Source organism: Lepidochelys olivacea, assembly GCF_965140295.1.
Source record: "Lepidochelys olivacea isolate rLepOli2 genome assembly, chromosome: 3".
NCBI classification, from domain to species: Eukaryota; Metazoa; Chordata; order Testudines; family Cheloniidae; genus Lepidochelys; species Lepidochelys olivacea.
The window spans coordinates 31,059,456-31,071,572 of record NC_140413.1 but is presented as its reverse complement, the minus strand read 5'-3'; the positions used below and the strand labels follow the sequence as shown (position 1 = coordinate 31,071,572).

The 12,117-nt window shown below is 47.6% G+C and overlaps 1 protein-coding gene across 4 annotated transcripts in view; it reads right to left on the bottom strand.

Moving 5' to 3' along the window:
• Positions 1 to 12,117, bottom strand: part of CYS1 (cystin 1) — a 46,610-nt gene that overhangs the window by 28,186 nt on the left and 6,307 nt on the right. The window lies entirely within an intron of this gene.

Sequence of the window (12,117 nt, the reverse complement as noted above, 5' to 3'; positions counted from 1 at the left end):
GGATGCAAGTGAGGGGAAATCCCACTTACAAATATTTTTTCTCCTTGTTTTCCTGCTTTGGTTAATATACGTTTTGGGGATGTTACTGCAAAGAGCAAGTGGAGAGTAGGGTGGAACCAAGGAATGCAGGAGTAGTACAGAACACCCTCTGCAATGCTGCAGTCTCACAGTGCATTTCCATTTATTTTTTTTTTAAATGGAAGCACTTCCATCCGTGTTACTGACTATGCAGATTTGCTGTTACAGAGTGTTCGTCGCACAGTGATTGCAGGAAGAAGGCTACGCTGACTGTTCATGTTTTCAGTGAGACAAGAAACGAAATGGGGGTGGTAGTGTTTCCCATTCTCAGTTCATCTTTTCTTTAATTAGAGAGAGACTGGAGCCCCATCCTCCACAGGAAACCTACAAGGAAGGACAAAGGGAAGGAAATCTCTGCAAGGTTCCCACTTGTTCTGTGGGGGGCCAGGGTTTGCTCCCCTATGGAACAGGCTGTAGGGCCAGTGCCTAAATCCTGGGGTCCCCAGGAATCTAAATGGATCCTGGGAGAATCAATACCATTGAAGCAGAGGCCCTGTCTCTCTGAGCTGCCTGTGTTTCTAGTGATTCCTCCCCACATGCCCTGTTGTCACTTCAATCAATGCACAGGGCTTCCAGAACTAGCACCTGCTCCTTGAGGGATCCTCACCCCAATTCCTTCTGTCTTTTTGCTCTCACAGGAGGGTGGCTTCCAATAACAATCACACCCAGCCAGGCTAATTTGAATTTTTAATTTAATTTTTTTAAATATTGGTCCTGAATCGGCCAACCCTGTTTCCCAGGAGTTACCCTGATTCAGGGGAAGGGTCCAGCTGACATGAAATGGACAAACCTGCATAAGGTGAGCAGACTTTGGCCTTGGCTTTTATTTTCTTTGCAGGAAAATGAAAAAGTAGCTTTGTCTCCAGAGAAAGAAAGAGAAAAGGCCTTCCTTGGAAAAATGAGACTGCAAAGGGGAAAAAAAATATATAGCATAACATTAAAGCCTCCTGCCCAGCTTACAGTCTGTGATTCAGCTTTGCTTGGCTTTTTCAGGCCGAGATAGCTTGAGAGATTACTCAATGGGGTGCAGCACCTTACATGAGGGTATGCCTACAGTGGGTGGGACTGCAGCTCAGGGAGACAAACCTGAGCTACCTTTAGGCCTGGTCTACAGCTAAAACGTTAGCTTGACCTAGGACTGTGAGAAATGTCATGCCCTGTGCGGCACAGGGCGACTCACCCCCTCTGTAGATGCCGCTAGATCGAGGGGAGCCCACCCCTCCACTCCTACAGCAATGGAACCACCCTTTCTGTCGCTGCAGGAGGTGTCTACACTGTGCCACTGCAGCACTTGTACCTTTAATCTAGCTAGCCTGGGTACCTGAACAGTGAAGCTGCAGAAGCACGGGCTGTACAAACCTGCCCAGAAGCGTGGGTAGTTTACTCACAGGACTAACCCACGCTGAAGCGGGCACTGCACAACTGTTCTGGTGCCCAAGCTAGCTAGATTAGCCCAGCTAGCATTATGGCCATTTGAGCTACACTCACACGCCGTGATTGCAGTGTAATCATAAAAACAACAGGGAGTCCAGTAGCACCTTAAGGACTAACAGATTTATTTGGGCATAAGCTTTCATGGGTAAAAAAACCCACTTCTTCAGATGCATGGAGTGAAAATTACAGAAGCAGGTATTATTATACTGACACATGAAGAGAAGGGAGTTACCTCACAAGTGGAGAACCAGTGTTGACAGGGCCAATTCGATCAGGAGGGATGTAGTCCACTCCCAACAACAGATGAGGAGCTGTCAATTCCAGGAAAGGCAAAGCTGCTTTTGTAGTGAGCCAGCCACTCTCAGTCCCTATTCAAGCCCAAATTAATGGTGTTAAATTTGCAAATGAATTTTAGTTCTGCAGTTTCTCTTTGAAGTCTGTTTCTGAAAGTTTTTTTGTTCAAATATAGCTACTTTTAAATCTGTTACAGAATGTCCAGGAATCTACTTTTAAATTTGTTATAGAATGTCCAGGAATGTCAACACTGGTTCTCCACTTGTGAGGTAACTCCCTTCTCTTCATGTGTCAGTATAATACCTGCTTCTGTAATTTTTACTCCAATGCACCTGAAGAAGTGGTTTTTTTTACCCACGAAAGCTTATGCCCAAATAAATCTGTTAGTCTTTAAAGTACCACCGGACTCCCTGTTATTTTTGTGGATACAGACTAACACGGCTACCCTGATAGTGTAATCACACATACCCTTAGCCACCTGTTTAATTCCAGTCCAGTAAGGGCTGCTCTACATACTGGTTTCCACCAAGTTAACTAAATTGAGCTCAACCCCAATTCAGTTAGATCTGTGCAACCCCCTAGTCTGAAGGCAGTTCCATGTGGATATAGCTGAGTTCATGCGAGGGGGTTACACTGACTTCACTACAGCTGTTTTTTATACTGATTTAGTTACACCAGTGAAAAAAGTGTGTGCAGATAAGTTGTGAGTAATGGCTGCCTCGAGGCTGGGACGGATGTGTGGTACCTGTGACTTTGCAAATCCTTGGCCTCTCTGTTATAGCTGTTTACAAAGTAGGCAGTTGGGTGATGGTGGCTTTGGTGATGGTGGCACTAGTCCATTAGCAACCAAGGGCCAGACCTGTAAAGATCTTTAGGTGTCTAAAGATCTTTACAAATCCGGCCCCAGCTTCTTTCATACAGGCCACCGGAAAGTTAAAGTTTTTTGTTTTGTTTTTTTGTTTGTTTTGCAATGCTCTGTTTGAAGTTTGCCTGGGATTGGTGAGTATCCGAGTGTGTGTTTGCTGAGTGAGTATCTGAGTGTGTGTTTGCTGGGAGGGCAGTTTGAAAGCCTGAGCGAGTGCCTGATTGGGTGGTAGCCTCCGGGTGGCGGGTATTGGGAGTGTCTGTTTGTATGTTTCAGGGAAGCCTGGCTGTTTAAAAATAGCCAGAGCTCAGCGAACCAGCTGAGCAGCGGGGAACAGCAGAGCAGCACACAGCAGGAGTTTGCCTGGGAGTTCGCCTGGGGTGAGCCCAGTGAGGCTTACATCTTGCCAGCTTCTCTGAGGAAGCTCATAGTAGAAAGATGATATGGAGTGGGGGTGTTCAGCTATTGTGACCTGCACTGGATGTGCCATGTTTGTCTTTCTTCCACAGGACAGACGCGACTTTGTCTGTACAAAGTGCAAGCTAGTATCCATATTGGAAGAGAAGATTGAAGGTCTGGAGCAACAGATATCGACCCTGCGTTGCATACGAGAATCTGAGAATTTCCTGGACAAAAGTCAGGATATGCTTCTACGGGCACAAAGCTCTAAAGATTTAGAGCAGGTTGCACAGCAGAGCCAAGAGGCCAGTGAAGAAGCTTGGCAACATGTGACCTCCAGAAGAAGAAGGGGGAATGTCCGGGTACCAGCAACGCAGACACAGGTAAGTAAACGTTTTCATGTTCTCTCCACAGGTACCATTGCGGAGAGTGGACCAGATGATACGTCTCGGGGGAGAAAGCAGAAGGAGACTCGGCTGGTTGGAAGGCATGAGATGCGATGTCCTGAGGTTGGGGGTTCCACGACCACCACTCCCAAGAGAAGGAGGCAGGTGGTGGTGGTCGGGGACTCTCTCCTCAGGGGGACTCAGTCATCTATCTGCCGCCCTGACCGGGAAAACAGAGAAGTCTGCTGCTTGCCAGGGGCTAAGATTCGCGATGTGACAGAGAGACTGCCGAGACTCATCAAGCCCTCGGATCGCTACCCCTTCCTGCTTCTCCACGTGGGCACCAATGATACTGCCAAGAATGACCTTGAGCGGATCACTGCGGACTACGTGGCTCTGGGAAGAAGGATAAAGGAGTTTGAGGCGCAAGTGGTGTTCTCGTCCATCCTCCCCATTGAAGGAAAAGGCCGGGGTAGGGACCGTCGAATTGTGGAAGTCAACGAATGGCTACGCAGGTGGTGTCGGAGAGAAGGCTTTGGATTCTTTGACCACGGGATGGTGTTCCATGAAGGAGGAGTGCTGGGCAGAGATGGGCTCCACCTAACGAAGAGAGGGAAGAGCATCTTTGCGAGCAGGCTGGCTAACCTAGTGAGGAGGGCTTTAAACTAGGTTCACCGGGTGAAGGAGACCAAAACCCTGAGGTAAGTGGGCAAGCAGGATACCGGGAGGAAGCACAGGCAGGAACGTCTATGAGGGGAGGGCTCCCACCTCATACTGAGAATGAGGGGCGATCAGCAGGTTATCTCAAGTGCCTATATACAAATGCACAAAGCCTTGGAAACAAGCAGGGAGAACTGGAGGTCCTGGTGAAGGCAAGGAATTATGACGTGATTAGAATAACAGAGACGTGGTGGGATAACTCACATGACTGGAGTACTGTCATGGATGGTTATAAACTGTTCAGGAAGGACAGGCAGGGCAGAAAAGGTGGGGGAGTAGCACTGTATGTAAGGGAGCGGTATGACTGCTCAGAGCTCCGGTACGAAACTGCAGAAAAACCTGAGTGTCTCTGGATTAAGTTTAGAAGTGTGAGCAACAAGAGTGATGTAGTGGAAGGAGTCTGCTATAGACCACCAGACCAGGGGGATGAGGAGGATGAGGCTTTCTTCCGGCAACTTGCAGAAGCTACTAGATCGCACGCCCTGGTTCTCATGGGCGACTTTAATCATCCTGATATCTACTGGGAGAGCACTACAGCGGTGCACAGACAATCCAGGAAGTTTTTGGAAAATGTAGGGGACAATTTCCTGGTGCAAGTGCTGGAGAAGCCAACTAGGGGGAGAGCTTCTCTTGACCTGCTGCTCACAAACGGGGAAGAATTAGTAGGGGAAGCAAAAGTGGATGGGTATCTGGGAGGCAGTGACCATGAGTTGGTCAAGTTCAGGATTCTGACACAGGGAAGAAAGGTAAGCAGCAGAATACGGACCCTGGACTTCAGGAAAGCAGACTTCGACTCCCTCAGGGAACTGTTGGGTAGCATCCCCTGGGGGAATAACATGAGGGGGAAAGGAGTCCAGGAGAGCGGGCTGTATTTCAAAGAATCCCTATTGAGGTTACAGGGACAAACCATCCCGATGTGTCGAAAGAATAGTAAATATGGCAGGCGACCAGCTTGGCTTAACAGTGAAATCCTTGCGGATCTTAAACATAAAAAAGAAGCTTACAAGAAGTGGAAGATTGGACAAATGACCAGGGAAGAGTATAAAAATGTTGCTTGGGCATGTAGGAATGAAATCAGGAGGGCCAAATCGCACCTGGAGCTGCAGCTAGCAAGAGATGTTAAGAGTAACAAGAAGGGTTTCTTCAGGTATGTTGGCAACAAGAAGAAAGCCAAGGAAAGTGTGGGCCCCTTACTGAATGAGGGAGGCAACCTAGTGACAGAGGATGTGGAAAAAGCTAATGTACTCAATGCTTTTTTTGCCTCTGTCTTCACTAACAAGGTCAGCTCCCAGACTGCTGCACTGGGCAACACAGCATAGGGAGTAGGTGGCCAGCTCTCTGTGGAGAAAGAAGTGGTTAGGGACTATTTGGAAAAGCTGGACGTGCACAAGTCCACGGGGCCGGATGCGTTGCATCCGAGAGTGCTAAAGGAGTTGGCGGCTGTGATTGCAGAGCCATTGGCCATTATCTTTGAAAACTCATGGCGATCGGGGGAAGTCCTGGACGACTGGAAAAAGGCTAATGTGGTGCCCATCTTTAAAAAAGGGAAGAAGGAGGATCCTGGGAACTACAGGCCAGTCAGCCTCACCTCAGTCCCCGGAAAAATCATGGAGCAGGTCCTCAAGGAATCAATCCTGAAGCACTTACACGAGAGGAAAGTGATCAGGAACAGTCAGCATGGATTCACCAAGGGAAGGTCATGCCTGACTAATCTAATCGCCTTCTATGATGAGATTACTGGTTCTGTGGATGAAGGGAAAGCAGTGGATGTATTGTTTCTTGACTTTAGCAAAGCTTTTGACACGGTCTCCCACAGTATTCTTGTCAGCAAGTTAAACAAGTATGGGCTGGATGAATGCACTATAAGGTGGGTAGAAAGTTGGCTAGATTATCAGGCTCAACGGATAGGGATCAATGGCTCCATGTCTAGATGGCAGCCGGTATCAAGTGGAGTGCCCCAAGGGTCGGTCCTGGGGCCGGTTTTGTTCAGTATCTTCATAAATGATCTGGAGGATGGTGTGGATTGCACTCTCAGCAAATTTGCGGATGATACTAAACTGGGAGGAGTGGTAGATACGCTGGAGGGGAGGGATAGGATACAGAGGGACCTAGACAAATTGGAGGATTGGGCCAAAAGAAATCTAATGAGGTTCAACAAGGATAAGTGCAGGGTCCTGCACTTAGGACGGAAGAATCCAATGCACTGCTACAGACTAGGGACCGAATGGCTAGGCAGCAGTTCTGCGGAAAAGGACCTAGGGGTGACAGTGGACGAGAAGCTGGATATGAGTCAACAGTGTGCCCTTGTTGCCAAGAAGGCCAATGGCATTTTGGGATGTATAAGTAGGGGCATAGCCAGCAGATCGAGGGACGTGATCGTTCCCCTCTATTCGCCATTGGTGAGGCCTCATCTGGAGTACTGTGTCCAGTTTTGGGCCCCACACTACAAGAAGGATGTGGAAAAATTGGAGAGAGTCCAGCGAAGGGCAACAAAAATGATTAGGGGTCTGGAACACATGACTTATGAGGAGAGGCTGAGAGAACTGGGATTGTTTAGTCTGCAGAAGAGAAGAATGAGGGGGGATTTGATAGCTGCTTTCAACTACCTGAGAGGTGGTTCCAAAGAGGATGGTTCTAGACTATTCTCAGTGGTAGAAGATGACAGGACAAGGAGTAATGGTCTCAAGTTGCAGTGGGGGAGGTTTACGTTGGATATTAGGAAAAACTTTTTCACTAGGAGGGTGGTGAAACACTGGAATGCGTTACCTTGGGAGGTGGTAGAATCTCCTTCCTTAGAAGTTTTTAAGGTCAGGTTTGACAAAGCCCTGGCTGGGATGATTTAGTTGGGGATTGGTCCTGCTTTGAGCAGGGGTTTGGACTAGATGACCTCCTGAGGTCCCTTCCAACCCTCATATTCTATGATTCTATGACTGAGAAGACTTCCTAGACTAATACGAAGCAGTCGCATGAGTCAGCGAGAGGCCCATCGGCAGGGTTGTGTGGAGAAATTGAGAATTTGCTCTGGTACTTTGGCACCATCTACACAATTTATTGAAGAAAAGAGAAACCTGCTCCCCCCTGACTCTCCAAAGGGACGACGTATTGGTGGGAATGGTGTAAGGAGCAGTCTGACACCCAGGTGCTGACTTTTGGTTTTGCCGGTGGGTTCTCCTCTCTGCCTCCCCCTCTCCCCCGCTGGTTTGAGTGGTGGGTGGTGCCTTGGGTGGAAGAGGCCGAGCAGGGGTGTGGCCTCAGGCAGAGCACAGGCAAGGCCTCTGGGCTGGGGGGGGGGAAGGAAGAGGGCAAATGGAAGCAGGGCTCAGGGCAGAGCATGGGCGGAGCTGGGGATGGGGCCACAGTCCAGGCACCAGGGCCCACAAAAGATTAATCTGGCCCTGCGGGTGCTGAGAACCTTCTTTTTTTTTTCAGTGCATGTTTGAGCCCGGAGCACCCATGGAGTCGGCACCCATGGTCTGACAGGAAGCTGTATCTCAGAGTGGAGAACCAGAGTAACCCTTCCTATCTCTGCTGCTGTGGAACATACCATCTTAGCATGCAGGAGATTCTCATTAGACACAAAGGGCCATAGCCATCCCCGCTGAACTCCTGGTGCAGGGCCGCGGAAGGAAGACAGTCTCACATCACATCATCCCTTCCACTACAGAGGACCAGAATAGCACCCAAAGAATAGACAGCACTGTTCAGGGATGGGGAGCAGAAGGGCCCTGTGACTTGCCCCACAATAGCACAAAGCTGGCATCCCCTGCAGTAACGCCTGTGAGAAGGCAGTACTGAAAACACGGGCTGCTCTCCCTCAGGCTGAATCCCTCCCTTGGTGGACAGAGAGGGTGCAGCTCCTTGCACAAGCAGGTATGAATCTCGCCCCCAGTGGTAAAGCTGCAATGAGCACTTTATTCCAACAACAGTATTAGGCCATGTCTACACTGCACTTTCATTGGTAAAACTTTTGTCACTTGGGTGTGAAAAAAATAACTTCTTTTACTGATGAAAAGTGCCAGTCTGGACAGCACTTTGTCCGCGGGGGATGCTCTCCCGCTGACAAAGCTACCACCCACCTTGTTGGGGGGTGGTTTTATTTTGTCGGCAGGAGAGCTCTTTTTTGCCAGCAAAGAGCAGTTACACCAAGTGCCTTACAGCGGCCCTGCCGTAGTGGAACAGCTGTGCCACTGTAAGGTTTGCAGTGTAGGGATAGCCTTAATCATGAGCACTGAATGGGAATATACACTTCTAGGGGCATTTGACTCTGCTCTTAGCTCTGGGAGAATGTAGCCAACATTCCCAGTTTCCAACATTTTTCTAGGCAGGAGGATGCTGGATGTTTTAAGGGTGTGTTTAACTTATACAACAGATTTTTCCCCCTGTGGCTAACTCCTCCACACTGTGAGCTGTACATGTTATGTGGGCGGAAGAGAGAATTAATTAGTCATCAGGACTGTCTCTGGTTAGTAAAACCTGCTTCACAAAGCAAAATTAGCTGCTGCCTTCCAGGGGTGCTGGAACAATTTGTATAATGGGGGTGCTGAGAGCCACTGAACCAAACTGTAAACCCTTTATATGATGGAAACCACTTCAAGCCAGAGGGTACTACAGCACCCCCAGCACCTATGCTACCTTCTGTAAGGACCTCTTTCAGCAGCAACACTTGTTTCCGAAGAGAAATGCGTATTAGTATATGTAGGTATCTACTACTCTGTAATCTACTGCCTCAAGAAAAGCTCTGGGAAACTGAAAAGAGAGGAAGGTATAGTCTACACCTTCAGGTCTCTCCCCACACTTCTGTCTGCTCTCAATTCATCCCAGACGGGCAAGATGACATGGTCAGAGTGACCAGGAGAAGGATACGATCTTAGCAGCAGTTCAGGTCATATGGCATGAGATGTCTCATCGAGTATGGCATGGAATAGACATAGAATGAAATCTAACTCCACCCTGGTGTGCTCATGTTAGTTGTAATTTGTATGGTGCACATGCAGCAGGTAACTTACATTAACGTTTTATGTGGGTTAATGTGATGCACAAGGCTTGAATATCAGTGGGTCCCTGTCCTGGAGCTAAATGAATAATCACTGGGTTGTTTGGTACCTCTTCTATTACAATGAAGTGAAAAATTAAATCATGTCAGCATCTTATGATGCAGCTTTCAGCCTCTTTCTAGTTCTCAGCCAGACTGCAGAGCCTCCTCCTTGTTTTCTTTCCATCCTATTTCCAGGTTGGGAAGAAGGTTTTGGCACATGGTGCTGAGTTTGGCGGGGATACAAATCATTAGAACTCAGCAGATCAGATCCATCCCTGCAGTGAAACTCCACTAAAGTCAGCATACTTACTGCAGGGGCGAATTTGGCCTAGTATGTAACCAGATGTGACATTGTGGAATGGAATCCTAGGCAATAAGTAAGGCACTCAAGGCCTGGAGAGGGGCATGTCTCACCAATCTGCAGCAGCATCCTGTGGCCAACCCAGGAGTGTTACGACAGATGCTGACAGGAGTGTCGCTCAGGAAATGAAGAAGACTATGGGGAGCTCCCAGAAGAAGGATTCTCTAAAATGTTTGAGATCTAGAATTTTTTCTGGTAAACATCCTCCTCCCCACGCTCCATTTTTTTGCTTTAGATCAGCAATCATTTACAGTACAGAAGCAGCAAAGTGAACCAAACTCTCTGTAAAGACCAGAAAGTGATGTTGGTAGAAAACACACCTCTGCGTCCTGGTGGCCATTCTGTTCAGTTGTCAGTTTGAGTGCAGCACAGCTGTGCTGTGATTACATAAACTCTTTGTCATTCTTTTTAGTTAAGATTACAACACGACTACCGGTTTGTTCGTCCACTGGCCAAACTGCAAACTTGTGTTAAAATTTTAGTGGCTTGTGATCCACACACAAAAAAAGTGAAATGTTCAGCTTGGGATCATCAAGATCCAACTCTGGAAATTAATGAGGGGAGTTGCACAGTTTGACAAAATCTCAATTTGTTTGGATTTTCCATCCAATCATTCCCCCAGCTGTAGCTAGGAGTTGATAGATTCACAGATGTTAGAGCTGGAAAAGATCTATTTATTAGGTCATCTAGTCCATTTCCCTGCCATCGCAGGATTGTTCCCTTCAGTATGTTTTCTAGTCTTTTGGTCAACAATGGACTTGACGTGAGGGCACTTTTGACCATTAACAATCATTTTTAAATGTTGAAAATAATATTTAATAGTGTTGAATAAAAGACAAAAAGAAAAGGAGTACTTGTGGCACCTTAGAGACTAACCAATTTATTTGAGCATGAGCTTTCGTGAGCTACAGCTCACTTCATCGGATGCATACCGTGGAAACTGCAGTAGACATTATATACACACAGAGACCATGAAACAATACCGCCTCCCACCCCACTGTCCTGCTGGTAATAGCTTATCTAAAGTGATCATCAAGTTGGGCCATTTCCAGCACAAATCCAGGTTTTCTCACCCTCCGCCCCCCCCCCCCCCACACACAAACTCACTCTCCTGCTGGTAATAGCCCATCCAAAGTGACCACTCTCTTCACAATGTGTATGATAATCAAGGTGGGCCATTTCCTGCACAAATCCAGGTTCTCTCTCTCACCCCCTCACCCCCCTCCAAAAACCACACACACAAACTCAATCTCCTGCTGGTAATAGCTTATCCAAAGTGACCACTCTCCCTACAATGTGCATGATAATCAAGGTGGGCCATTTCCAGCACAAATACAGGTTTTCTCACCCCCCCCACCCCCATACACACACAAACTCACTCTCCTGCTGGTAATAGCTCATCCAAAGTGACCACTCTCCCTACAATGTGCATGGTAATCAAGGTGGGTCATTTCCAGCACAGATCCAGGCTTTCTCACCCCAGCCCCCCCGGGAACACACACACACACACACACACATATAAACTCACTCTCCTGCTGGCAATAGCTCATCCAAATTGACCACTCTCCAAGTTTAAATCCAAGTTTAACCAGAACGTAGGGGGGGTGGGGGGTAGGAAAAAGCAAGGGGAAATAGGTTACCTTGCATAATGACTTAGCCACTCCCAGTCTCTATTTACGCCTAAATTAATAGTATCCAATTTGCAAATGAATTCCAATTCAGCAGTTTCTCGCTGGAGTCTGGATTTGAAGTTTTTTTGTTGTAAGATAGTGACCTTCATGTCGGTGATTGCGTGACCAGAGAGAGAGAGTGAGTTTGTGTGTGTATGGGGGTGGGGGGGGTGAGAAAACCTGGATTTATGCTGGAAATGGCCCACCTTGATTATCATGCACATTGGAGGGAGAGTGGTCACTTTGGATAAGCTATTACCAGCAGGAGATTGAGTTTGTGTGTGTGGTTTTTGGAGGGGGGTGAGGGGGTGAGACAGAGAACCTGGATTTGTGCTCGAAATGGCCCACCTTGATTATCATACACATTGTGAAGAGAGTGGTCACTTTGGATGGGCTATTACCAGCAGGAGAGTGAGTCTGTGGGGGGCGGAGGGTGAGAAAACCTGGATTTGTGCTGGAAATGGCCCAACTTAATGATCACTTTAGATAAGCTATTACCAGCAGGAGAGTGAGTTTGTGTGTGTATGGGGGTGGGGGGGTGAGAAAACCTGGATTTGTGCTGGAAATGGCCCACCTTGATTATCATGCACATTGTAGGGAGAGTGGTCACTTTTGATAAGCTATTACCAGCAGGACAGTGGGGTGGGAGGAGGTATTGTTTCATGATCTCTGTGTGTATATAATGTCTACTGCAGTTTCCACGGTATGCATCCGATGAAGTGAGCTGTAGCTCACGAAAGCTCATGCTCAAATAAATTGGTTAGTCTCTAAGGTGCCACAAGTACTCCTTTTCTTTTTGCAAAGACAGACTAACACGGCTGTTACTCTGAAACCTGAATAAAAGACATTGTTTATTTCCACTTTAAAAAGTATTT